Source organism: Pinus tabuliformis, chromosome 4_2 (assembly GCF_031772625.1).
Source record: "Pinus tabuliformis cultivar Carrire ecotype Pingquan chromosome 4_2, CPIR1, whole genome shotgun sequence".
Classification (NCBI taxonomy): domain Eukaryota; kingdom Viridiplantae; phylum Streptophyta; class Pinopsida; order Pinales; family Pinaceae; genus Pinus; species Pinus tabuliformis.
In genome coordinates, this window is record NC_142304.1 from 64,057,688 (window position 1) to 64,085,616 (window position 27,929).

Here is a 27,929-nt window from a genome sequence, read left to right on the forward strand (position 1 = left end):
ATATTTCAAGAAAAAATAAAAGCCAGACTGAAGAAACTGACCAAACTTGCAATTCAAAAACAGACCACACAACAACAGCAAACAAACAGGCAGCTGAGCCATGATTGGCTTGAAAACATCCAAACTAGGAACAACAATAATGTTGTCCCCAGCATGGTCACCAATTCTGTTAAGGGCAATTTTCCCCTAGGGATTTTGGGTTGAAACCCTAGCAGACTAAAAGTTGTCTATACAAAGAAACACACATTCCACATAGCCATTATGCTAGCATTAGAAAATTCTATGATAAGGGGCGTACTTAAGGTCCTACGTTTGAGAAGGTCCTTCCAGGGTCCAAACCCTTCTTGGAGTTCCTTTTGCTCCTTTGACTTGCAAAACAACCAATTCAAGAATGTACAGTAGTATATGGACTAAACCTTATAAAGAAACCATCTTCATGTTATAAAGAAAGGTAGTTAGTTATGAAATTTAAACAACCATTCACATATGAATTCTAACATGAATATCACAAACATGAAGAAGATTTATATCAGGAACAAATACATGTGTTTCTTTTATTATAGACAAATAAAGTATAGAAAGGAATAATTTCACCTGAGTCGTCATTTTGCAAGCTCCAAGCAAAGCCTTCTTCCCGATTCGTCCAGCCTCAAGCCTTTAACCATGATATCACAAGTAGTGGATGGACATCAACACACAAGGAAACAAGGGTTTCCTGTAAAAATGGGGGAAGTGCAGGAGGCACAAGGATCTTCAGACCTGGTCAGGGAAATCTCAGCATAATAACCTTTCTCTCTCTTCTCTCCTCCTTTAGGTTCTCTCTTCTCTCCTCCTTTAGGCCTTCCCATTGAAGCCTTTTTATACTTCTCCCAAAGTCAAGGATAATTTTAGGGGCGAATGTTCGCCCTTTGGCGAAATTAAGGGGTTTTAAATTTTTAGTGGGCTAATATTTTGTATCATAGTACATTTTTACGAATCACCTCAAATAGCCCACCTTATTTTAAGGGAGAGCGTAAAAAAGGTAAATTTAGCCCTTGAAATTAGGACTTACAACCTTCCATTCGCCCATTTTCAAGAATAGGCTTTATTTAAGTGAATCCTATGGGCCAAATACCATATTTATATAAGAGGTATGGTAAATTAATAAAAATATAAATAAATGAGAGGTATGGTAAATAAATCAAACATTTTTTATATTTGCTCCATAAGTCACCTTATATACATGTAAGGGTGTAAACGAATAAAAATATAAGTAAAGTGGAGGTATGGTAAATAAATAAAACGTATTTTTATACTTACTCAAAAGGTATGGTAAATCAATAAAAATATAAATAAACTAGACGTATCGTAAATAAATAAAACCTCTTTTTATATTTAATCCATAACCCTCGTTCTATTTATCAAGGCTCAAGAAAGAGGTTTTATTTAAGTGAATCCTATGGACCAAATACCATATTTTTAAAAGAGGTATGGTAAATTAATAAAAATATGAATAAACCAGAGGTATGGTAAACAAATAAAACATTTTTTTATATTTACTCCATAAGTCACCTTATATTTACGAACACTCAAAAAATGGGTTATATTTAGGTGAAACCTATGGCTAAAATACTATGGGACAAATACCATGGACTAGATTGTTATTAATACCATGCAAAAAACCATTATTAACCCTAATATTAGAATTAATCAAAATAAAAATAAAAATGGCACATGGTATTGACCCATGGTATTCACTTGGAATGTAGCCTATTTAAACGGGGGAATCAAACCAACATGTAGCCTATGCTAAGATTCACTAGGACTTTACAAAGTTTTATTATTTAGTGAAAGACTCGCCAAGATCTTACAAGATTTTATAATTTAGTAAAATATTTGCCATGCCTGGTGAGAGATTCGCCAAAAAATTATATATACATATTATATTATTGATAAAATCGCCTTCCATTTTTCTTATATACCATGGAGATTCGCCCATTTATTATATTTATAAATTTAGGGGGGGTTCTTAAAATTTTCCCTGCCCAAAGTAATTTTTTAGTTGGGAGTTGGTTGGGAACAGTTGGGCCACGGGCACTAACAGGTGATCAACAGGTAAAACCCGTGATCTCCGCCCGAAATTAAGGAGTTTTATATTTTTTTAAATGTTTTAATACATATACACGAGTTGGGTATATACCCACCCACGTATACATGCGTTTAACTCAGGGAAATGTCGCGTATAAGGGATAAAACACTATTTTTTAAATTTTTGGACTAGGTTTGGAAGGAGGGGTTGCCCTGGGCCATGAGTGCAGCATCACAAACCATAAGAGTGAGATTTGGAGCTATAATAGTATAATTAATGATATCGAGTCAAAATCTACATGTTTTATATTTTTTTAAGATTAGAAATAAATATTTAGGAACATTATTATACCATACCCAAAAGTATATTCAATAGTTTGTAAGCTAGATATACCAATAACTTGTGACTTAAAGGGTTGAGGTATTTGAAGGCACATCAAAGACGATCTCTATCCCAAAGGGCATTTACCCTTCTAGCCTTATCATCGTAAGCCAACATGTCACTTGTGAAAATTGAACCCAATTAGATAGGAAGACAAATAGTCCACCCTATCACCCAAGCTATAAACCCTTAGGCATGCTCATGACACTTAACAATAAAATGAAAAGAAAGCCTCTTAACACTTCAACTTTATGTGAATCCTCATGCCTAAATGTCACCTTAGGTGGAACAAATATGAGAAATACATATTAAGGCTTTTCCTAATCATTAAAATGAATGGACTCAAATGTGAAATACATACATGGTGCAATATACACTAACCTAAATTGTTAGTTTGAAGATGGAAAAGGATGAAATTTATACCAACATCAATCAAATATTTAGTCATAGTGATTACAGAGTTGAGTGTTTTTAGGTATAAGGTGTAAAACTAAGCATAGTGAGACAAACGAAACAAGCACATATTTAATAAGAGATTTAATTTTGGAAATATTTTATTAAAATTATATTCATTCATTTTAATTAATTTAACCAAGCTAACTAAAGAATAAGTTGATTGAGACATTTTATAATGGAAGTTAGCATATCAAATGTTATGGGTAAATACTACTAATCCATAAATTAGGTATTATGAATAATTTGAGTGGGTCTAATGATTAAGAACATGTATTTTCTCATAAGAGGTTATTGATTCAAATCTAAAGTGGGGTAGAGCGTGTGCATCTTAATAGACTTTAATAGTCAAATTGTTACATGGAGAGAGATCGTTGTCTCCTAAACTAAAGAGTTTGATACACCAATTTGATGTGTAATTTCATGATGACCTTAAAATTAAATTATTATTATTATTATTATTTAATAAAAAAATTAAAATTAATCTAATTACTCTTTAACAAAATCAAAATTAAATTTAACATCAAAATATTAATTAACAAACAAAATAAAGAAAATAAAAAACAAAAACCCTTAACAAATAAATATCCACTCCAACTCAATAAAAAAAGACACATCAATATTGGGACTTAGGACTTCTTATACTTTGTCTCCTTACATAACCATATCATTTTCCCAAACAAGGGGAAACAAGGGGAATCATGTTGATAATGGTATCAATAATTAATTTTTAAATTAAAAGCTAGAAGTCTTCTTATTAGTATAAATTATAATTAAAGTGTACGTTATAACTTTTGTGTAGCCATCTTCTATGATGTTGTTTAAGGATGTGACCATCCTATCATCAACAAGTTAACACCTAAATTCTCGATGACGTGTCATAATCAACTGTCCTTACTCTTTTACCTTAATACGTGGAGATGTCACATCGACATGGATGCATTGTGTATATATACTCATGTGGCTTGTCTACATAATATGAATATGATGGGAATTTTTTTTGAAAGAGATTTAAAATTTTGGGAGCAATATATGATACCAGTGCATCTTTTAATAAATATTAAAAATAAAGTGGATTGTACAATAGTAATTAAAGATAAAGTACGTTGAAATTATTTTCTATCGTCATTACACAATAAGATGTGAAACATTTGAACCAATAATATTTGAGATGAATGAATCTAAATTTTATTTAAAAGTAATAATTTTCATTTCATAATGTTAGACTTTGCATAAAATTTAATTTTTTTAGGCAAAGGGAAACTAATAGCAATTCAATGAAAAATTGAATACGTAAAAAATGGTTAAATATTCTCTACCAATATGTGTATTTTACCTGTAAAATTAAAGATAAAATTTAATGTACATGGTCATAATATTATATTGTAACAAGAAACATATCTTGTAATGAAAACCTTGTCTTCCTAATTCTGATTGTAAGTGTTTTATTTAGAGGAATCCATAAAAGGTCATGCAATCGTGTAAGAAAATATCATAATAATTCAAAAGATATCACACAATTTTATATAAAATCTCATTAATTATTCAAATCTATGTTTCCTTAAAGGTGGAGTTATGGGATTGGAAAACGATTAAAGTTCTTTTTGGACTCCTAATTTGTCCAATGATGCCATGGGTGTGAATTGTGGGCTAGCAACACTTCCATCTCAAAATGGAAACAAATTGAGAAAATCCAAAAAAACTTGATTGTGAAAGAGTTCAAAATAAAAAGTTCAGTACCTTATGAGATAATGTTGAGTGAAATAGGAGCAACTCCCATCCAATAAATTGCTATTGTGTGACTCATAAGATATCTAGAAATAATTGATAAAATGATAGTAGGTAGATGGCCTAATGTTATCTTCAATGAAGGCATGAATGAAAGAAAGAAAACATGGATGAAACAAAGCTACACATGGATGAAAAAATGGAATGACTACCTCAATGCTTGTCGCACAAATAGCAAGGAGCTAAAGGATTTTGATATGGAGAAGTTTCATAAAAAGGTATGGGGAAAAGAGTTGGGTAGAAAGAAGAAGTACTACATTGAGGAATTCAACCCTACGTGTGATCTACAACAAAAATAGTTCATTGGAGCTAGAATTTCATGGAGGGAAAAGGTTCTTATTGCTTAATTAAGGACCAAATCGCATCAAATTCAGTGTTAAACATGACGATGGAAAAGGCCTAAAGAAGCTTGGGAAGAACGGGTGTGTACATTTTTCACGTTTAGGGCAATGGAATTGGAAAAAAAGATTCATTTTGGAATGTGATGCATTCAAAGACATTAGAGAAAGTTATAAGAACATGTTAGCATCAATTTCTTGGCATTTTCTTTTTAGCGAGGAGATTGTTGGAAGGTTGGGCTAGCTTATCATCAATTTGAATCGGAAAAGGATTGAATTACAAAAAGAAAAAAAAAGGAACTAATGGTCTCATAGACTATTTTTGGTCTTGTGGACCTTAAAATATCATTTTCATTTTCATTTAATTTTAGTTTAAAGTGTTCTATTTAGAATAATCAATGAAAAGTTACTCGATCTAAAAAGATACAAATGCAATGAATGGAGTTTTGTTCTCACTTAGACAAATGTTATTATCACATAGAGGCAATTTTTTTTTATTAAGAATAATTGAAAAAGAAGGACAGATACTAAACATATATATAGTTTTTTGGTATAATGTAAGGTTGCCTTTTAGATCAAAAAACATGGAATTAAGCTAAAACAGGGAATAAAAGCAATTAAGGGAATGCTAGTATAGAGAATTGGAACAAAGAATTTATATAGAATATAACAAGTCTTAAGACATGGATTTAAGACGATGAATGGAATAATAATATACACAGGGAATTTGACTAAGGAACTTGGAAAGAATCTAGACAATTATGCATTTTAAAATAACTATATTATTATTACTAAGAAAACAAGCTTTAGGAAAGATTATAGAAGTGAAGTGTATGATTTAAAAATTGTTTGGAGTTTAAAATTTTTGAAATAATAAGGTTTGTTTCACAATTTTAATATGGATTATGATTGTTTCTTGCTAGTTTGGTGGTTTATTATAGGACCATCCTAGCTGACATTGCAAGTTTGTATGGTCGACCAAGGGGGAGAGTGACAAAAGATAAGTGGTACTCCATTGTACACAACATTTAAGGGCCCCAAGGGTTAGTTCATTTGGTTGAGGTCTTGTTGCTAAAGTACCTTTCCATTGGGAGGTCACAAGTGTAGGTTTTAACCCTGTACAAAAATTTCCTACATACAAATTCTAAAAACAGAAAATAAACAATGGCGAGAGCATACAACATAAAACAAATATACAAATATATTTTCCCCTGGATCCCAAAACCGAGACTACTGGATTGATTTTTCATTATGTTCCTTACAATTTCACAATACATATATATACATGTCGAAGAATTTATAAACCCCAATCCATTAAACCTGGATTAGAACATAATCATAGTTCCCTTGATCAGATCTACAAAATACCATAGACATAAAACCATCATACCCAAAACCATGTGCAAAATACATGCCAAAACCATAGGTAGGCCCACCCACCTAATATAGGGTCCAAAACATTTTTCACGAGACGCTGCCTCGGACCTTGTGCTGGTGAGCTACCGCCCCCTGCATACCCCTCGATAAGGGGGGGTAGCTCCCCCCCTGTGACCCCTAGTAGCTCCTGACACAACGTACAGGGTTGGCTACTGCCCCCCTGTAATCCCCCCGTGCATGGGGTAGTCGTGGAAATAATATAACACAACCCAACATTCTCCCACTTGTTGTTTTCTTTCCATAGGGGGCCACATGAGAGCTTAGTCATTGATCCAACCCTGCAACACCCATTGTTTCTCTACACCGAGAGAAGTTCTCAGTGCTCACAGACTTTGTCAATGCATCTATATTATTCTTCAAAGTTTCCATCTTTACCAACAAAACCCTTTTTTCCTCAACCATATCCCTCACAAAGTGATACTAAACATCAATGTGCTTTGTCTTTGAATGATAAGCAGGGTTCTTTGCCAAGAAAATTTCACTTTGGCTGTTGCAATCCATCCTTATAGCTTGATTTACTAACCCCATACTTGAACACAATCTCTGCAACCAAAATTCTTCCTTGCTTGCATGAGTGGCTACTATGTATTCTGCTTCTGTAGTTGAAAGTTCCACTACAGACTGTTTCATACTCATCTAACTGAATGCACCTCCAAATACGTTAAACACATACCCACTTGTAGATCTCTTTTGATCCATATCTGCAACCCAATCTGCATCAAAAAAGTCACGTATGTCAAAAAATCTTTCTAATCCCGGTCTTCCTTGGTAGGATTAACCATAATCACTAGTGCCACACAAATACCTAAAAACCCGCTTCACTGCTGTCCAATGCTCCTTCCCTAGTTTTGAAATAAACATGCTCAATACTTCCACTGCATGTGCAATGTCTGGTCTAGTATGGACCATTGCATACATCAGGCTATCAAATGCACTTTCATATGGAACATGAGACACGTCCTCTTCCTCTTCTTGTGTCTTGGGACACTATTCAATGGATAACTTTACACCTACATGAATAGGAACCTTCACAAGTTTTATCTTGCATATTAAACCTTTGAAGTATTGTCTTGACATACTTCCTTTGGTTTAACCAGAGCTTCCTCTTTGCCTGATCTCGTTGAATTTTCATGCCCAAAATATTTTTTGCAACACCAATATCTTTCATGTCGAATTTGGAGGACAATTGGGTCTTCAAATCCTGGATAATTTCTTTGTCATTTCCAACCAGCAACATATCATCCACATATAAGAAAAGATAAATAACACGGTCAACAATTAATTTAATACACATAGTGATCTTCTTTTCTTCTTGTGAAGCCAAGTCCTTGTATAAATGTATCTATATTTTGATACAACATCCTTGGTGACTGTTTTAACCCATACAAAGACTTTTTTAACTTCCATACCAGATCATTCTTACCCTTCACGACAAATCCTTTAGGTTGCTTCATGTAGATATCTTCTTCCAGATCCCCATGAAGAAATTTTTTCTTCACATCCATATGTTCTACCTCAAAATCAAAAGAGGAAAAAACAAATAAAAGTAATCTAATAGAAGTTACCTTGGCAACAAGAGAAAAAATATCACCAAAATCAATTCCTAGCACCTAGAAATAACCTTTTTCTACCAACCAAGATTTGTATTTCTCCACCTTTCCATTTTCATTCATATTCTTCTTAAACACCCATTTTCTTCCAATGGGTTTCGTTCCAGCCGGCAACTCCACTAGATCCCAAACCTCATTTTAATGAAAGATGCCATTTCATCAACCATGGCCTCTTTCCAGAGTTTTCCATCCTCTCAATATACTGCCTCCCTCATATTTTTGGGATCATCTTCAGTAATAGATAAAGTAAAAATTGAACAGAAAGCAGATGGACTATACCTTTATGGCTGCCTTATTTCTCAAACTTATCTTCTCACAACCAGAGCTTTTGGCTCTTCATATTATGATTCCTCTTCTGCTATGGAGTCTAATTCTTCCTCCTTTAGCTCAAACTCTATCTTCTCAAGTTCCTTTGGTAGGACTTCATGTTTAATAACATATTTCACTTCACTAAACACCACATCTCGGCTGTACACAACCTTCTTGTTTCTAGGTTTCAAAGCTTATAACCTTTTAAACCATCCTTATACCCAATAAATATTCACTTTTCAGATTTACTATCCAACTTTTTTCTTTTCTCCTTTGGAACATGTACATATGCATCATAAATACCCTCAGATGTGAAAGAGAAGGTTCCATACTAGTCCATACCTCTTGTGTAGTCTTATCCTCCAACGTTGATGAAGGTGATCTATTGACCAGGTAACATGCAATCTCCACCGCCTCTGCCCAGAATTCTTGTCCTAACCCAATATCACTGAGCATGATTCTTGCCCATTCCATCAACGTCTTGTTCATTATTTTTGCAACTCCATTTTGTTGGGGTGTGTATGGAGTAGTCTTATGTCGTGCTATACCACACTTTTTATAGAAATCTTCAAATTCCTTCTTGCAAAACTGTCCACCATTATCTGTCCTCAACACCTTTATCTTCTTATCTATCTAGTTTTCCACTAGAGCCTTAAATTCTTTGAACCTGTCAAAGACTTCATATTTCTTCCTAAGGAAATATATCGATGTATTCCTTCAGTTGTCATCTATAAATGATACATATTACACAAACTTACCTAGTGATGGAACCCCCATGGGTCCAAACACATCACTGTGCACAAGCTCTAATATTTGTTTGGCCCTCTTAGCACCAGAGGAGAAACTCACTCGATTCTACTTCCTGTTAGAGTCAGTCTGGTCAGCCCTCCGTCAGAGATCAAAACCCTTTGTGCATTTCAATTTTAGGTGTCCCGCTCCATTCACTCAGTTGCATTTCGCTAGGGGCATGCCAGGATCTGACGGAGAAAGTCATGCTAATCATTTTCCCTCATGTCTGGCTCCTACTGGCTTATGTCCTTGTTATCAAATAATCAAAAGTCCACGACAGTCAAGGTCTGGTCCTTTAAAGGACAAAAGTCATTTTCTATGCTTGGGTCTAGGAATTCATAAATTTGGTCTTTGAAACATGTCGAGTAAATCCATGCAGGCCAGAGGGAGGCCCTTACACAGCTATGGTTAAGAGAGTTTCATCGTCATGTGGATAGACTTCGACTTTCTTCAAAACTCTGTTTTGAAGAAAAGTCAAACAGTGTCATTTATGACAAAATTTTCCAAAAAAAATCGTCAGTTGACTTTTTCAGATGCAGTCATGGTTTCCGTGGCTAATCCTGTCATACAGTCCCTGCAATGATGTGCTGAAAATTTCATCATTTGAGCCAAAATTTCAAAGAGAAAGTGAAAATCGGTGTGTTTTAAAGTCAGTGAAAAAGTGCAAAACACAACATTAGAAAAATGGGTTTTCAAGGAAGAAAAAATTAAACCCATCTCTTCCAAGGCTATATATACATGATTTTATCCAAATCAAGGGCATTGTGCTATTACAAGCCTTGGAGAGACGTTGCAAAGGTGTGAGTGCAAGATTGTGAGCATTTGAGTGAGTTGGAGGTGGTTTTAGAGGGCGCGACGCATATACCCAAGAGCGTGGCACACACGCAACCTGCCCGTAGTTGAAATCTACCACAGGCACGATGCATACCCAGTGCGCGGCGCACAAGGTTTTGCGTGCGGCGCACACAGACCAGGGGCTGAAAAACATTGCCAAATCACTCCAAATTTTGGTGAATGCTATCAAATCGAGAGGTAGGCCTTACGACATCACCTATTCATCAAATTTTATCAATGATATGGTGTTTATAGAGATGCTTGAATGTCACCAAAATGCATAAGGTCAACCATGAGAAATCACCAAGAAAATGATGGCTAGGGTTGTTAAAATGTGTTGTTAGTGCCAAGGTTTCACTCCACTCGCCTTTTTCCCCTCACTTATCATTTTTCCCATCCTCCCTTTATCATTTTTCCTAAAACCCCTGCCCTAAATTACTACCAAACCCTCTCCCTATCCCTCCACTATTCAGTCAACACAACATCCCAAACCCTACCCCATCATCACAATACCCAAACTCCTCCCAAGTCCCTAACAAATTCTCCCTATAATCCCTATTCCCATAGTATTATCCCCATCCTAATGCTCCCTTTTTAATTGTCCCCTTGGTGGCAGATTGTCAAAGCAACTACCAGCTTTATTTAAATCAAAGGGCAGCCTAAAATTCAGTGTACAAAACAGCAGTCATGGCATCTGAGGTTTCATCAGAATATGAGGAGGAGACCCACAGTGACATAGCTTCAGGAGATAGGGCCCACAGGAGACATCATCGGAGTGGCAGACATCTTAGAGATGAGCCAAACTCCCTCACTGAGTTGCAGGCATGCCCTCTTGCTATGTCTTGTTTCAAGAACTTAGCATGTTTTGAATTTTGTCAGAGGGTGGCAAATGTCAGAGTTCATCATGAGTTGGCTCGTCTTTTTTCACTTCACCTACATGGAGGACAGTCTATCTTGGCTGGGGTCACTTTCACATTGACACCCGAAACCATATCAGTGGCAATAGGAATACCAAACATTAGAGAGCAGTGGCATAAGAAAAGGAAGGTGGAGAGGCATCATTATGAGCCTTACATTAAGGACAGTTGTTTGAGCCATCTCACGAGAGTTTTTCCATTCCGATTTTTGAGAGATGGGTATGCTCCGCTCATGAAATTAATCATGAAGTACTTCAATTGTGAGGGAAGGTTTTCTCGCCTTTATGCCTATCACATCAGGTTGCTCATGCACTTTACCAGGGTGCGAATGATGAACCTCCCATTTTTCATCTGCGGGAACATAGAGAGGATGAAGAATTTCATGCAGCACAAGACCCCTTGACAGTAGCTCAACAGTGTTTATCACTTTGCCCTTATCCGGATTTGGTGGACAATCAATTGGGATTGCAAGGTATTGCTTGGGAGGACTTCATCTCCCATGACTTCTTTTGCGCTCCATAGGTGGTATCAGAGGCAGAGCATGATATAGGGGGCCCATCTCATTAGTATGAGCGACATGAGACTGCTACTATGCCAGTATACATCACCTATCAAAGAGGAAGTAGACCCTTATTTACTGCAGCAAAGCGAGTGTTATCTCCACCTGGGGTGGAAGGGGCCTCGCTTCCGACATCAGCATCACAGGAGCAGGGTAAGGGTAAGGAGCCAGTGCAGGAGGAAGGGCCATCAAGTGAGCGAGAGACTGAATTTTTTCTCCCCCATGATGATGAGACAGATGCAGATCCAACAAATGTGGAGCTTACACAGATCATCCAGGAGCAGTAGTCAGTGATTGAGTCCCTATCCCTTGACTTGGAGAGGGCTAAGTGGATCATGAAGTACTTGGAGCAGAGAAACAAGTAGCTTGAGGACCAACAGACAATCATGGACGTGCAAAACATTCGTGAGCATCGCCAAGCTGCTCAAAGAAGAAGGGTTGTGATCATATCTTTGGAGCAAGAAATCAATGAGGATCGGGAGGCCAACCTTGAGAGGGTCAACATGCATTTGGAGAGGCTCCTGGACAAGGCAAACTAGGACCTTGCTCTACTGAGGCAGATGGCTTTCCGTTATAGGGTGCGAAACATGAGTGCACAGGCCTGGATAAAGAACTTGAAGGAAAAATTGAGGAAAGCAACAAGAAGGCAAAAAGGGCAAAAGAGAAAGATCAGATTCAAATCTTGGTTGAGGCTTCCTTGCTCCATCATAACACCCTAGAGAGATCCTCCAGCCCAAATTTCAAAAAAATTGGGGAATTTTTGGTCACATGGTAATTTTTTGGGCAAAAAACTGGGATTTTCTCCCTGTGCACCGCGCCACTGGTGCGACGCTAAAATTCTAGAGCTCCAAATGAGGAATGGTTTCCATTTTTGGATTCAGCATGGAAAATCACGACTACTGGTGTCCGGGAAAGAAATTTTGACAAGATCTGAGTCTCCTAAAGGTCAAAAAACACCCAAAAATGGCCTCTCTACCACTTTTCTAACACACAGAAAGCAGTCTTGGGAGAATGGAGATTTGGAGGGGAAAATGAGCACCAAATTTGAAAATTCTAGTTGGGTTAGAAAGTAGATAGGACAAGCTTTCCGGAAAGCCCACTTGGGCACATTTTGGACACCTGAAAGTGCACCAAAGTAGGCCCCAAAGTACCGTGATGCATAGAGAAAATGGCGCGGCGCACAGAGGAAGAATTGCCAATTTTCTTCCGTTTCGTGAAATTTCGATTCGCGACTTCTCCAAGTGGGCCCGCTCATCTACAATTCGGTTTTTTGGCACCAAAGGTGGCATTTAAAGTGTTTTTTCTCCAGATTGGCTTCTATCCAAGTGGCGAAGGAAGGCAAACGGTCACCCAAGCCAAATGTCATGTTTGTAGCGCTGCACGTGTAGCTGATGGTTGGCTCTCCATCTCCATGTTGCAATGATTCGAGTAACTCCCCAACCCTTGGGTGTTATATCTCTTCCTCACACATTCTATATATTGTATGCAAGTTATTTGCAAAGGGTTGGTTGGCTTGTAACTTCTGGGAGACTGTGGGAAATAAACTATGTTTCTTCACTGTGTAATTTTGACAGAGAATTAATGAAAGGCAGTGGCTCTGTTTCATGAGATTCTTGTGGTTGTGAGTGTAGCAAATGTGTTTCTAATGTTTTCATATGTACTTTGTTATGTTTCATAATTCAGTTCATGTTCATTTCCAGTGAAATATTTTGAGTGAGATTAGGTAGAATTCAATTTTATTGCTCTGCCTGTGGAAAAATTGCATGTTCAGTGTTATTCTTCTATTGAAAAGGATTCATGTCACTATGCCCTTTTAACTTTCTTCAACAAACTATTCATGCTGCATACCTCAAACTAAATTGTTACATTTTCCACCTACCTTGCCTCATGGAATAATCTGTGCCTTTGTATTAAATTATCTTTTCTTTGCTGAGCGTTGGTCCCATACCATCCTAGAAGCTCGGTCATTCATAAAATTTGTTTCTTGTACCCATTTTCACTTACTAGCCTAAGATCAATATTTCATTGTAAGTCATCTCATATCGTTTTTGCTTACCTATTCACTGAGCGTGACTCGGAGAGAGCCCTCTCCTGTTCTGGTAGGGCTAGCTACCAGACTGAGCGTGATTTGTGGTTACCCTATTTTTTGCCTTCCTTCAGCCTAAGGTAGATTTACGTGCTAACATAGTGGCGACTCCACTGGGGACAAACTGAAATCAAATCACCTTGTTTCATAATAATTCTAAGCTTCCGGATGATGAGCTTAGGATTAGAAAGGCTGAGTAAGTTGGTTGTGTCCTGTGATTTTTCTCAATAGCACACTGGATTCAAGACGATATACTAGAGCCAATCTAGACCCGGATCCTCCTCATATTTATGAAAACCCCAATTGATCCCAAGACTCCTTCGTCAAGAAAGCACCATAACTCCCGTGTTCAAATCCCATTAATGTCCCGACATTTTTGAGTATCTTGAAGAGCTTGAGTTTGACGAATGGTTTGAGATATCATTGTTTGAGTCTAAATCCGAAAGGGTTGTTGATTATACTGTCCCCAATCTGCAATTTATTGTAGACCTCGAAACAGAAAGATCTAATAGGTTAATTGATAATTACATTGCAACACAACCCCAAACTCCAATTGTAAGCCCCTTGCAAACTGTGCACACTCCTCCAAAACCTCCAAGGCCAAATCCATCGAGAATGATGGCTGCCCATTTCTCACCCCTTGTTCTGCCCCAAGTTCTAGATGACATGCCAATGGATTACCAAAGTAAAATACCGTTTTTTGATGGCACTCCTAACAACATTACTACTCAGCAACATGTAGACAAAATGGCAGACTTCTATGAACTTCATGAGATCGATGCGGAGAACGTGGCAATGAGGCTCTTTGTACAAACATTTGCAGGTGATGTGAGGAAATAGTTCAGAGGTTTGCCGGAAGAAAGTATCACTACCTTGGCTGAACTACAAAGACAATTTTTGAACCGGTGGGAAGTGAAAAAGAATCCCCTTCAAATTCTGGTTGAATATGAAAAAATCAAACGGAACGCTGGTGAGTCGGTCCAAGACTATTGTGTTAGATTTAATGCAGTCTATAACGAAATTCCAGATCATCTAAAGCCACCTATGGGACTAGCAACGATGAAGTTTCCAGATGGTTTTGATGCTGACATGGCATACCAATTAAGAGAGAGAGAACCAGCCACAATGGAAGATATGCAGAAAATCGTGGTTAGCGTTGAAGCAAATCTGCTATCCAAAAGAGTTATAGCAAAAGCGGAAAAGAAAATCACTTTAAAAGAAGAGTCTTCTTCAATGGATCAACTACTCCAAAAGGTAGAGCAGATGCTTGAAAGGGTAAAGCTTGACAAGCTTGAGCCACAAGTTAGGAATCCTAACTTCCATGGCCAGCAGCAACCACAATATAGAATAAGACAGAGAGATCAGTGAACTCAAGAGCAGACAACACAACAGCTGGTACAAACACCTTTTCAACAGAATTTTGTGCATGGACCAGAGTCAGATGAGGACGGGAATGTAATAGGTGAAGAAAACCACCTCTTTACTCTAGATGAGCTGCTTACTTACATTACCGAACAAGAAGAATGTGCAGTGAATTCAACTGCACACCAAGACATGGATTTTATTCTAGCTAGCGACACTATTTTGGAAGAAGAATTGGAAGAATATCAAAGGGGATATATGAATGCTTTGTCTGCACAAACTTAGCGATATTCACTTAAAAACAAAGATGTGCCAGCCAAACCAATTCAGAAAAAGAAGGAGGTTGAAACAACAAAAAATGATTCAACAGCTACAGAAAGAAAAGGAAAGGAGGCGATTGGTCCGGAGAGCAGCAAATCAAAATCAGCAGAACAATCACAGCAGCAAGCTACATCAAAGGAAAAGGAGAGGAAAGAGATCCCAATCAAAGAGGTAGAAAAGACTCCCACTTTTAGCTTAGAGAATGAGGTTTCTAAGTTAAAGGTATCCATCCCCTTAACTGAAATAATGAAGAACAACAACTATAGAGGAAAAATTTCTAACATGTTGAATTTGGACCCAATGTTCGACATGGTAAATGTAGAAGATGATCAGCCTGAAATGATTTTTGAACCAGCATCGAATGGTGAGTCTCCTGATAGCAATGTGCCACCCTTATATATCAGTTTACGATTGCATGATTTTGTGTTACACAATGCCATGTTCGATTCTGGAGCTTCTCACAATCTCATGCCCAAGGCTATCATGGATAAGCTTGGTCTGGACATCACCCGACAATATCATGATCTCTATTCATTCAATTCCAGCAGAGTAAGATGCATAAGACTCATCAAAGACTTGGTCGTGAGTTTGGATCAGCTTCCTATGAAAAATGTTTTGATGGATGTGGTGGTAGTAGATATTCCTCCAAGGTTTGGCATGCTTCTTTCCAGGTCTTGGGTAGCGAAATTGAAAGGGACACTACAGTTGGATTTCCCCTATGAAAAAATCCTGGTGTTTGGACAAATGAGGAAGTTATATCCGGAACAAAAAATGAAATATATGATCACCAGCAAGGAGAAACCTATAAATCATCCTATTAACTATCTACATACAGATTTAGAGTCTTTTGTTTTGTTTTTAGATAGTTTAAATGATATAGGTAGTTAGATAGTAGAAGCATATGACATTCCGGAAATAACAGAAAATTTCAGAGAAATTTTGAGGAGATAAGGACAAGAAAAGCAGCAAAATGTTGGGTAATCAGCTGAAAGTAATGGACAGCAAGCAGAAAAGGCACGACAAACAAATTTCCAGCACTTACAAGAGGAGGAAGAAGGCTTGTGGACCATGGATTTGGATGGAGCAGTAGGAAATGATGGCGTTGGAATTGGAATTTGGGTACGCAGTCCTTTCTCCGCCCCAAACAAAGTTCCTAGTAGCGTGAGGGTTTGCTCTTACAAGTTGGCCTTTGAGTGTTCAAAGAATGAAGCTGAGTATGAAGATCTGATTGCTGGCCCGAAGATTCTTAGAAAGCTGAATGCAAAAAGGATTTCGGTATATGGCGACTTTGAATTGGTAATAAAGCAGGTTAGAGGTGAGTATCAAGAAAAACATCCTAGGATGTGGGCCTATTGTAATGTAGTTTTAGACATCTTGAAGTTATTTTCATAATACACCTTGACATGTGTGCCTCGTATACAAAATAGTATTGCTGTTGCTCTTGCCAAGGCAGCAAGAAGTTTGAAGATCCCTATGAACTCCAGCAATAAATTTGAAATCCATGTCAAGCATCGTCCAACCATTCCAGACAATCAGCGATATTGGCAAGTGTTTCAAGATGATGAGGAGATTAAGGATTTTCTGCTAAACAAAGGCAAGTTCAAAGAAACCTCCATTGATGTAGAAAATGACGATGGCAAAAGGAATGGTACAGATGAAGTGCAGATCAATGAAATGGATGTATTGCAGCTGAAGAATAACATCATTCCTAAAGGCTTGATACCTCTAGAGGAAATTTTTGATCAGGATGATGTAGCCCGCAAGCCAACATTACAGCCAACAGAGAAGGGTGTAGAAGAGGTCAACATCGGTATAGCTACCAATCCAAAGTTGGTAAAATTGTCTAAAGCATTACCGCCAAAGATCAAGGACAAATACATCAGTTTGATGGCTTCATTTGCGGATGTGTTTGACTGGGACTATTATGATTTAAAGACCTATGATACCAATATTATTCAGCACATGATACCCATCAAGCCCAATCAAAAACCATTTAGACAAAAGCTGAGAAGAATAAATCCAAAGTTGCCACCATCTATCAAAAAGGAGGTAAACAGGCTGTACAGGTCAAGTATCATTATGCCCATCATATTTTCAGATTAGATCTCTAACTTAGTGCCCGTACGAAAGAAGACCGGTGAGATCCACTTATGCATTGATTTCAGAAATCTAAATAAAGTCTCATTGAAGGACAACTATCCACTGCCCAAGATGGACCATATACTTCAGCAAGTAGTGGGGGAATCTCGTATGTCACTGCTTGATGGTTATTCTGGATATAACCAAATCTCTATCCATGAAGATGATAGAGACAAGAGAGCATTCACCACTCCATGGGGAACCTTTCACTACGCCAAAATACCCTTCAGTTTAAAGAAAGCAGGTGGCACTTTCAGCAGGCAATGGACTTGGCTTTTGAAAATGATAAGGATGTGTTTTTGGTGGTGTACCTGGAAGATTTGACGGTATTTTCCAAATCTGATGAAGAGCACATGCATCACCTAAAAATTGTCTTTCAAAAGTGCAGGAAATATGGTCTATCACTGAATCCTAAGAAGAGCTTGTTCGCCATGGAGGAAGGAAAATTACTTGGGCACATCATTTCAAAGGATGGCATTCGTATAGACCCAACACGTGTGCAAGCAATTCAACAAATCGATCTGCCTAGGAACAGAAAAGAGATGCAATCATTCAATGGTAAGATGAATTTTCTGCGTTGCTTTGTGCCTAATCTTGTAGAACACTTAAGAGAAATGACCAACATGCTTAAGAAGGATAGCCAGGTGAAATGGATAGAGGAGGCTATAAAATCTTTCAACTTGGTCAAATTGGCCCTTTCTTCAGCTCCAGTTCTAGTCAACTCGGACTACACTCAGGATTTCATATTGTTTTCATTTGCTTCTGAGCACACTATGGTAGTGGTGTTATTGTAGAAGAGAGGTGATCATGAAAGACCCATTGCATTCTTCAGTAGGGCTATAAGGGATGTAGCTTTAAAGTACAACATCATTCAGAAGCAAGCCTTGGCATTGGTGAAGGCACTGAAGGATTTCCGGGTATATATCCTACATTCTCACATTCTGGCCTATGTTCCTAATACTGATGTAAAAGATGTTTTAGTGCAGACTGATCCGGAAGGAAGAAGAGGAAAATGGATCATGTCTTTGCTAGAATATGATGTGGAAATAAAGCCCACAAAGCTGGTCAAAGGACAGGGGTTGGCGAAGCTAATGGTTGAATCAAACTTGCATGCCTTGGACATAAATCTGATCGCTGCCATGTCCGATGAGAATGAGGAAGGAGCGTCAATTCAGGTATCCGAAATGTTTGCTTTGTCCCCATCGTATTCACATATAATATATGTGTTGAAAAATCTATCACCACCGCCCGGCATAACTAGAAACAAAGCGAGAACACTCAAATTGAAGGCTGCTAAGTTTTGTATTTTGAATTCTACACTGTATTAGAAAGATCCCGGTGGCATTTTGCTAAATTGTTTGGTGGAAGAGGAGGCAAAGAAGGTCATGGAGGATTTCCACGGAGGATAGTGTGGTGGTCACCTTTTTTGGAAGTCAACAACGAACAAAATTTTGAGAGAAGGGTACTACTAGCCTACTTTGTTTGCTGATGTGTATAAGATGGTCAAGTGTTGTCATAAATGTCAGATTTTTGAAAGAAAACAGAAATTACAGTCTTTTCCACTTAAGCCTATTGAGGTGAGCGCTCCTTTCCAGCAGTGGGGTTTGGATTTCATTGGGGAAATTCATCTCGCCTCTTCTGGACAACATAGATGGATCCTTACAGCGACAAACTATTTCACAAAATGGATTGAGGCAACTCCCACCAGACAAGCTACAGACATGGTAATAATTTCATTTCTCGAAAATAACATCTTGTCTCACTTTGGTTGTTCAAACAAATTAATCACCGATAATGCAGCAGCTTTCAAATCAAAGAGGATGGTAGAATTTTGTCATAAGTATCATATCATTTTGGGTCATTCAACTGCCTATCATCCGCAAGGCAATGGATTGGCAGAATCTTCGAATAAATCATTGGTCAACATCATCAAGAAGTTGCTGGAAATAAATGAAAAGAGCTGGAATAAGAGGTTGGTCCATGCACTTTGGGCAGATCGGATCAGTCAGAAAAAGTCCATTGGTATGTCACCATTTGAGCTTGTTTATGGAGTTGACACAATATTTCCCACCTCTCTTGCTGCCTCAGTAGTTAGACTTCTTCAAGAGGCCAGAAGTGAAGAAGATCCCATGCAGAGAAGGTTGAAACAAATGGTCCACTTGCAGAAAACAAGAGAAGAAGTTTTCAAGAACACATCCAAATTGCAGGAGAAAATAAAGAAAATCTATGACAGAAAAGCAAAGGGAGATAAATTTTAGTTGGATGATGTGGTACTGAAGTGGGATGCAAGGAATGAAGAGAAAGGAAAGCACAAAAAGTTCAAAAATCTTTGGAAAGGTCCTTTCAAGATTGCAGCATATAGGGGTCATAATGCCTTTCTTTTGAAGGAAATGAACAGGGAAGATTGTCCTGGAGGGCCGATCAATGGTCGGCTGCTCTAGTGCTACCACTGCTAATTTATTAATGCTACTTCCACTGTCATTGTAAATACCATTTTTATTTCAGTTTGGTTTCAGTCTGTCAAGTTTGAGTCAATTTCTTGGTCATTTCAATTTCATAAATAAGTCAGAGTCTCGTGCTGTTTATCGAAATGATGACTGCATAGCCCAATGGACAAAAGGCACTGTCTAGCTCCTCTAGAGATCTGTTGTTCTTGGCACCTCCAAGGATCTACCATCCCCCATTGGAGCCAATGTTAGAGTCGGTCTGGTCAGCCCTCCGTCATAGATTAAAACTCTTTGTGCATTTCAATTTTAGGTGTCCCACTCCATTCACTCAGCTGCATTTCGCTAGGGACATGCCAGGATCTAACAGAGAAATTCATGCTAATCATTTCCCCTCATGTCTGGCTCCTATTGGCTTATGTCCTTGTTTTCAAATAATCAAAAGTCAACGACAGTCAAGGTCTGGTCCTTTAAAGGACAAAAGTCATTTTCTATGTTTGGGTCTAGGAATTCATCAATTTGGCCTTTGAAACATGTCCAGTGAAGCCATGCAGGCCAGAGGGAGGCCCTTACACAGCTATGGTTCAGAGAGCTTCATCGTCATGTGGATAGACTTTGACTCTTCTTCAAAACTCTGTTTTGAAGAAAAATCAAACTGTGTCATTTATGACAAAATTTTCCAAAAAAAATCGCCAGTTGACTTTTTCAGATGCAGTAATGGTTTCCATGGCCAAATGTCCTGTCATACAGTCCCTATAATGATGTGCTGAAAATTTCATCATTTGAGCCAAAATTTCAAAGAGAAAGTGAAAATCAATGTGTTTTAAAGTAAGTGAAAAAGTGCAAAACACAAAATTAGAAAAATGGGTTTTCAAGGAAGCAAAAATTAAAGCCATCTCTTCCAAGGCTATATATACATGTTTTTATCCAAATCAAGGCATTGTGCTATTAGAAGCCTTGGAGAGATGTTGCAAAGGTGTGAGTGGGAGATTGTGAGCGTTTGAGTGAGTTGGAGGTGGTTTTAGAGGGCGCAACGCATATACTCGGGAGCGCGGCACACACGCAGCCTACCCACAGTTGAAATCTACCACAGGCGCAGCGCATACCAAGCACGCGGCGCACTAGGTTTTGCATGTGGCGCACACAGACCAGGGGCCAAAAAACATTACCAAATCACTCCAAATTTTGGTGAATGCTATCAAATCGAGAGGTAGGCCTTACGACATCACTTGTTCATCAAATTTTATCAATGATATGGTGTTTATAGATATGTTTGAATGTCACCAAAATGCATAAGGTCAACCATGAGAAATCACCAAGAAAATGAGGGCTAGGGTTGTTAAAATGTGTTGTTAGCGCCAAGGTTTCACTCCACTCACCTTTTTCCCCTCACTTATCATTTTTCCCATCCTCCCTTTATCATTTTTCCGAAAAACCCCTGCCCTAAATTACTACCAAACCCTCTCCCTATCCCTCCACTATTCAGTCAACACAACATCCCAAACCCTACCCCATCAACACAATACCCAAACTCCTCCCAAGTTCCTAACAACTTCTCCCTATAACCCCTATTCCCATAGTACTATCCCCATCCTAGTTCTCCCTTTTTAATTGTCCCCTTGGTGGCAGATTGTCAAAGCAACTACCAGCTTTATTTAAATCAAAGGGCAGCCTAAAATTCAGTGTACAAAACAACAGTCGTGGCATTCGAGGTTTCATCAGAATATGAGGAGGAGACCCACAGTGACACAACTTCAGGAGAAAGGGCCCACATGAGACATCACCAGAGTGGCAAACATCTTAGAGATGAGCAAAAATCCCTCACTGAGTTGCAGGCATGCCCTCTTGCTATGTCTTGTTTCCAGCACTTAGCGTGTTTTGAATTTTGTCAGAGGGTGTGTTGTTGGGAAAAGTATCCAATACGGAATGACCCTATCCCACTCTAAGGGTGATAGTACCTCAGCAACAATCGAAGCAAAGCTATCTAAGGTTTCTTCTTTATGAAAGTAAAATAGGGGAGAAAGAGATCCACTAACCGATGTCTTTCGCTAATGGTTGATCCAATCTTCTCTCCTTGCTGCTTGCTCCCAGCTCCTTGCTCTTTCACTGGCCCAGCTACACCAAGATCCTGCAAAATGGCAAGAGAGGGAAACTACAAGAAGCATACATTCATAATTGATTCAAGGATTAGAATAAATCAAATACACAAGTATAGCAATACATCATTGAGACACATGCATATAGAAGAACCTCAAATGCTTTATTAATGGAAGAAGTAAAGTTCGGGAAGTGATACAACCATAAGAGGCCCAATCCAGCATCACCTTCCCAGCAGAAAGAAATCTCCTCTTCACCTCCTTCAAAGCAAATCACCCAATAGTTCTAAACTCAAACCGACAACACTTCCTTACATTCACAAGATTCCAGCCTCCCTAGACCTCATGAGAGAGATCTATATATAGGAGTTTTGGAGAAAGGATGAGTCAGCTTGAGGCTGGCATGAAGCTGACTAGTGTCCTCTCTCACTTTAGTTATTCTTCAGTTCTTGAGTCCACTTGGAGGTTCTTGCTTCCACTTGGAGATCTAGACCCTCTTACTCATCACCAGTCAAATTCCTTGATCCAAGTGTCATTTTGGAAGCTTCCTGGGCATTGACACCTTGAGGAATGACTGTGCCACTTGTCCAAACTCGCCCAGCGCAGGTAGCCTTCTTTGCAGTTGACATTCACTGCACGTAGACAGTGGAGTAGTTGACATTCAGCGCAGATGCTCAGTGGAGCAGTTGACATGATCCAGAATTGCCTTGTTTTTTAGTGTTTTCAGGTGGAGAACTGTTATTCAGTGCTGTGGTTTGCTGACCTTGTTCCTCTAGGGGTAGGAAAAACATGTTTAGGGACTTTGGATCCCTTAGATTATGGACATTTCATGCTTCATGTTGTAAGGCACAAAAATGTCTATAACAGGGTGGCAAATGTCAGAGTTCATCATGAGTTGGCCCATCTTTTTGCACTTCACCTACATGGAGGACAGTCTATCTTGGCTGGGGTCACTTTCACATTGACACAAGAAACCATATCAGTGGCAACAGGCGTACCAAACATTGGAGAGTAGTGGCATAAGAAGAAGAAGGTGGAGAGGCATCATTATGAGCCTTACATTAAGGACAGCTATTTGAGCCATCTCACGAGAGTTTTTCCATTCAAATTTTTGAGAGATGAGTATGCTCCGCTCATGAAATTGATCATGAAGTACTTCAGTTGTGAGGGAAGGTTTTCTCGCCTTTATGCCTATCACATCAGGTTGCTCATGCACTTTACCAGGGTGCGGATGATGAACCTCCCATTTTTCATCTGCGGAAACATAGAGAGGATGAAGAATTTCATGCAGCACAAGACCCCTCGACAGTAGCTCAACAGTTTTTATCACTTTGCCCTTATCCGAATTTTGATGGACCATCAGTTGGGATTGTAGGGTATTGCTTGGGAGGAATTTATCTCCCGTGACTTCTTCAGCACTCCACAGGTGGTATCAGAGGCAGAGCATGAGATAGGGGACCCATCTCATTAGTATGAGCGACATGAGACTGCTACTATGCCAATATACATCACCTATTAGAGAGGCAATAGACCCTTATTTGCAGCAGCAAAGCGAGTGTTATCTCCACCCGGGGTGGAAGGGGCCTCACTTCCGACATTAACATCACAGGAGAAGGGCAAGTCTAAGGAGCCAGTGCAGGAGGAAGGGACATCAAATGAGCGAGAGACCAAATTTTTTCTCCTCCATGATGATGAGATAGATGCAGATCCAACAAATGCGGAGCTTATAGAGATCATCCAGGAGCAGCAGTCAATGATTGAGTCATTATCCCTTAACTTGGAGAGGGCAAATTGGAACATGAAGTACCTGGAGCAGAGAAACAAGTAGCTTGAGGACCAACAGATGATCATGGAGCTGAAAAACATTTGTGAGCATCGCCAAGCTTCTCAAAGAAGAAGGGTTGCGCTCACATCTTTGGAGCAAGAAATAAATGAGGATTGGGAGGCCAACCTTGAGAGGGTTAACATACATTTTGAGAGGCTATTGGACAAGGCCGACTAGGACCTTGCTCTACTGAGACATATGGCTTTCCATTACAGGGTGCGAAACATGAGTGCACATGCCCGGATAAGGAACTTGAAGGAAAAATTGAGGAAAGCAACAAGAAGGGAAAAAAGGGAAAAAGAGAAAGATCGGCTTAGAATCTTGTCTGAGGCTTCCTTGGCTCATCATAACACCCCATAGAGATCCTCCAGCCCAAATTTCAAAAAATTTGGGGAATTTTTGGTCACATGGTAATTTTTTGGGCAAAAAACAGGGATTTTCTCCCTGTGCAGCTCGCCACTGGCGCGACGCTAAAATTCTAGAGATCCAAATGAGGAATGGTTTACGTTTTTGGATTCAGCATGGAAAATCACGACTACTGGTGTCCTAGAAAGAAATTTTGACAAGATCTGAGTCTCCTAAAGGTCAAAAAACACCCAAATATGGCCTCTCTGCCACTTTTTTGACACACAGAAAGCAGTCTTGGGAGAATGGAGATTTGGAGGGTCAAATGAGCACCAAATTTGAAAATTTTAGTTGGGTTAGAAATTAGACAGGACAGGCTTTCCAGAAAGGCCACTTGGGCACATTTTTTACACCTACAAGTGCCCCAAAATAGGCCCCAAAGTAGCGCAAAGCATAGAGAAAATGGTGCGTCACATAGAGGAAAAATTGCCAATTTGCTTTCGTTTCGTGAAATTTCGGTTTGCGACTTCTCCAAGTGGGCCCGATCATCTACACTTCAGTTTTGTGGCACTAAAGGTAGCATTTAAAATGTTTTTTTCTCCAGATTGGCTTCTATCCAAGTGGCAAAGGAAGGCAAATGGTCACCCAAGCCAAATGTCATGTTTTTAGTGCTGCACCTGTAGCTGATGGTTGGCTCTCCATCTCCATTTTGCAATGATTTGAGTAACTCCCAAACCCTTGGGCATTCTATCTCTTCCTCACACATTCTATATATTGTATGAAAGTTATTTGCAAAGGGTTAGTTGGCTTGTAACTTCTAGGAGACTGTGGGGAAGAAACTTTGTTTCTTCACTGTGTAATTTTGACAGAGAATTAATGAAAGGCAGAAGATCTGTTTCATGAGATTCTTGTGGTTGTGAGTGTAGCAAATGTTTTTCTCATGTTTTCATATGTATTTCGTTATGTTTCATAATTCAGTTCATGTTCATTTCCAGTGAAATTTGATGAGTGAGATTAGGTAGAATTCAACTTTATTGCTCTGCCTGTGGGAAAATTTCATATTCAGTGTTATTCTTCTGTTGAAAAGGATTCATCTCACTATGCCCTTTTCACTTTCTTCAGAAATCTATTCATGCGACGGTACCTCAAACTAAATTGTTACATTTTCCGCCTACCTTGCCTCACATAATAATCTGTGCTTTTGTATTAAATTCTCTGTTCTTTACTGAGCGTTGGTCCCATACCATCCCAGAAGCTCGGTCATTCATAAAATTTGTTTCTTGTACCCATTTTCACTTACTAGCCTAAGATCAATATTTCATTGTAAGTCATCTCAGACCGTTTTTTCTTACCTATTCACTAAGCGTGACTCGGAGAGAGCCCTCTCCTGTTCTGGTAGGGCTAGCTACTAGACTGAGCGTGGTTTGTGGTTACCCTAAATTTTGCCTTCCTTCAGCCTAAGGCAGATTTAGGTGCTAACACTTCCCATATAGAGACATTTCACATAAATCAAAATCTAGAGAGAAACTAGACATACCTTCTATCATACCATTACCATGAAGTATTCGAAGGCCCTTCTCTCTAATATGTCCAAGCCTTTGATACCATAACATGGTCTTTTCTCTAGAGACCACTAGATTTTCTGCTCCATGTTCAGGAGGCATAGAACTATTGCACCCATCAATAACAATGCTACCTTGAAGCTTGTATATAGTTCCAATCTGAACTCCCTGCATCAATACCAGTGCTCCCCAAATCATATTCTAGGTATCTTTCTCAAACACTATTTTTACACCTACATCATCGAGCTTGTTTACAGAAATTAGATTTTTGGCCAATGCAAGAATATGTAGAACACCCAGAAGTGTTCTAATCCTTCCACCTTGCAACTTCAACTTGAATTTTCCACGACCAACAATTCTAGCCTTCCTATCATCCCCTAAGAATATATCATGATCATCATATTTCTCATACTCATAGAACCACTCTCTATGGGGAGTGAAGTGAAAGGATGCATTTGAGTCAATCAAGCATGCTTCATGATATACATGTGTACTTGAAGAAGAAGCTAAGTACACATCCCCACCTTCATCTGAAGTGGTTTTCGCCTCTGCAGAAGTAGCCTCATCAGATCACTTTCCTTTCTCAGGAGCCTTAGATTTACAGTCCCTTTTGAAGTGCCCTTATTTCCAACAAAAATTTATACGTTTTCTTGTAGATTTATATCTCCCTCTAGATTTAGATCTCCCATTCGAGGACTTATTTTTGTTTATGTTTTGGGACTGTCTTCGTACAGACAAGGCATCACCATTCTGGACCTTCATATTTTTCCATCTCATCTCCTCTGAAAACAACGATGAGACTATTTCATCAAATTGCAAGGAAGTTGCATTGCTACCTATTGCAACAACTACACTATCCCATGAATATCGTAGTGAACACAAAAAACTGATGCACTTATCTTCATCTGAAATTTTAATATCAATGGCATAATGAATGGCTTCCCACAATATTAAATGCATTCAGATGCTCTATCACTGACTCTCCATCTGTCATCCTCAGGTTATACAGCTTTTTCCTTAGGAACAATTTATTCACCAGAGACTTAGATTGGTACAAAGTCTCTAACTTTTTCCACAAACCCTTCGTTGAAGCTTCCCCTGATACATTCAACAATACTAAATCTGAGACACATAATTGTATTGTTCTCTTTGCCTTCCAATCCAACTTTTCCCAGTCTTCAGCTGACATTGTTGTTGGTTTAATACCTGAATCTACTGTAATCCAATGATCTTTATCCACCATCAGATCCTCCATATTGTGTTTCCACAACTCAAAACTTTGACTATTAAATTTCTCAATCTTTATCTTTCCACTGTTTGCCATCTTCTCTCTCCACAAGAATCAATCTCACAGATCTCCCACTGAACAAGGTCTATGACAGGCCCGAGAAAAAACCCCTCAGTAGCAAAGACGACCCCTTAAAGCCAAAAACAAATTGATAGCAAATGTAGGTTTTAACCCCGTACATAAATTACAAGCATACAAATTCTAAAAATAGAAAATAAACAATGGCGAGAGCATACAATATAAAACAGATATACATAGAGTTTTTCCCCTGGATCCCAAAATTGGGACTACCAGATTTATTTTTCATTATGTTTCTTTTAATGTTACAATACTATACATGTTGAAGCATCAATAAACCCTAATCCGTTAACTTTGGATTAGAACATAATTTTAGTTCCCTTGACTGTATCTACAAAATACCATGGATAGAAAACCATCATGCCCAAAACCATGTGTGAAATCCATGCACAAAACCATAGGTAGGTTTGTCCACCTAATATAGGGTCTAAAAAAATATCCTGAGGTGCTTCCTGGACCCTGTGCAGGGGGGCGGTGGGGTATCTGTCCCCCCCATGACCCGTCGGCAATGCCTCGTGCAATGTACAGTGCTTGCTACTGCCTCCCACACGTGGGGTAGTTGTGGAAAGAATATAACGCAACCCAACAATGGGTACAATTCTCCTTCACACCCTTGGCGTTAGGCTCATATTGTTTGGTCAGGGGGTGTGGTCCCTTCGGGTGGACCTACCCTAATTTTCCATGAAAAAAGAAGAAGGATTATTTAGTTCATTTTTTCAAAATAATTGATGCAAGGCCTAACTCATTGTATATGTGTGTTATTATTTGTAAGTTGTGGCTATACCATCATGGAAATTATTAAGCTCAATTTGGTCATTGTTTTATAACTAATTCTCAATGTGCATTGTTGTTAAGATATTCTGACACGGGAAATAGTTAAGTATAACTTGGTCTAGTGTA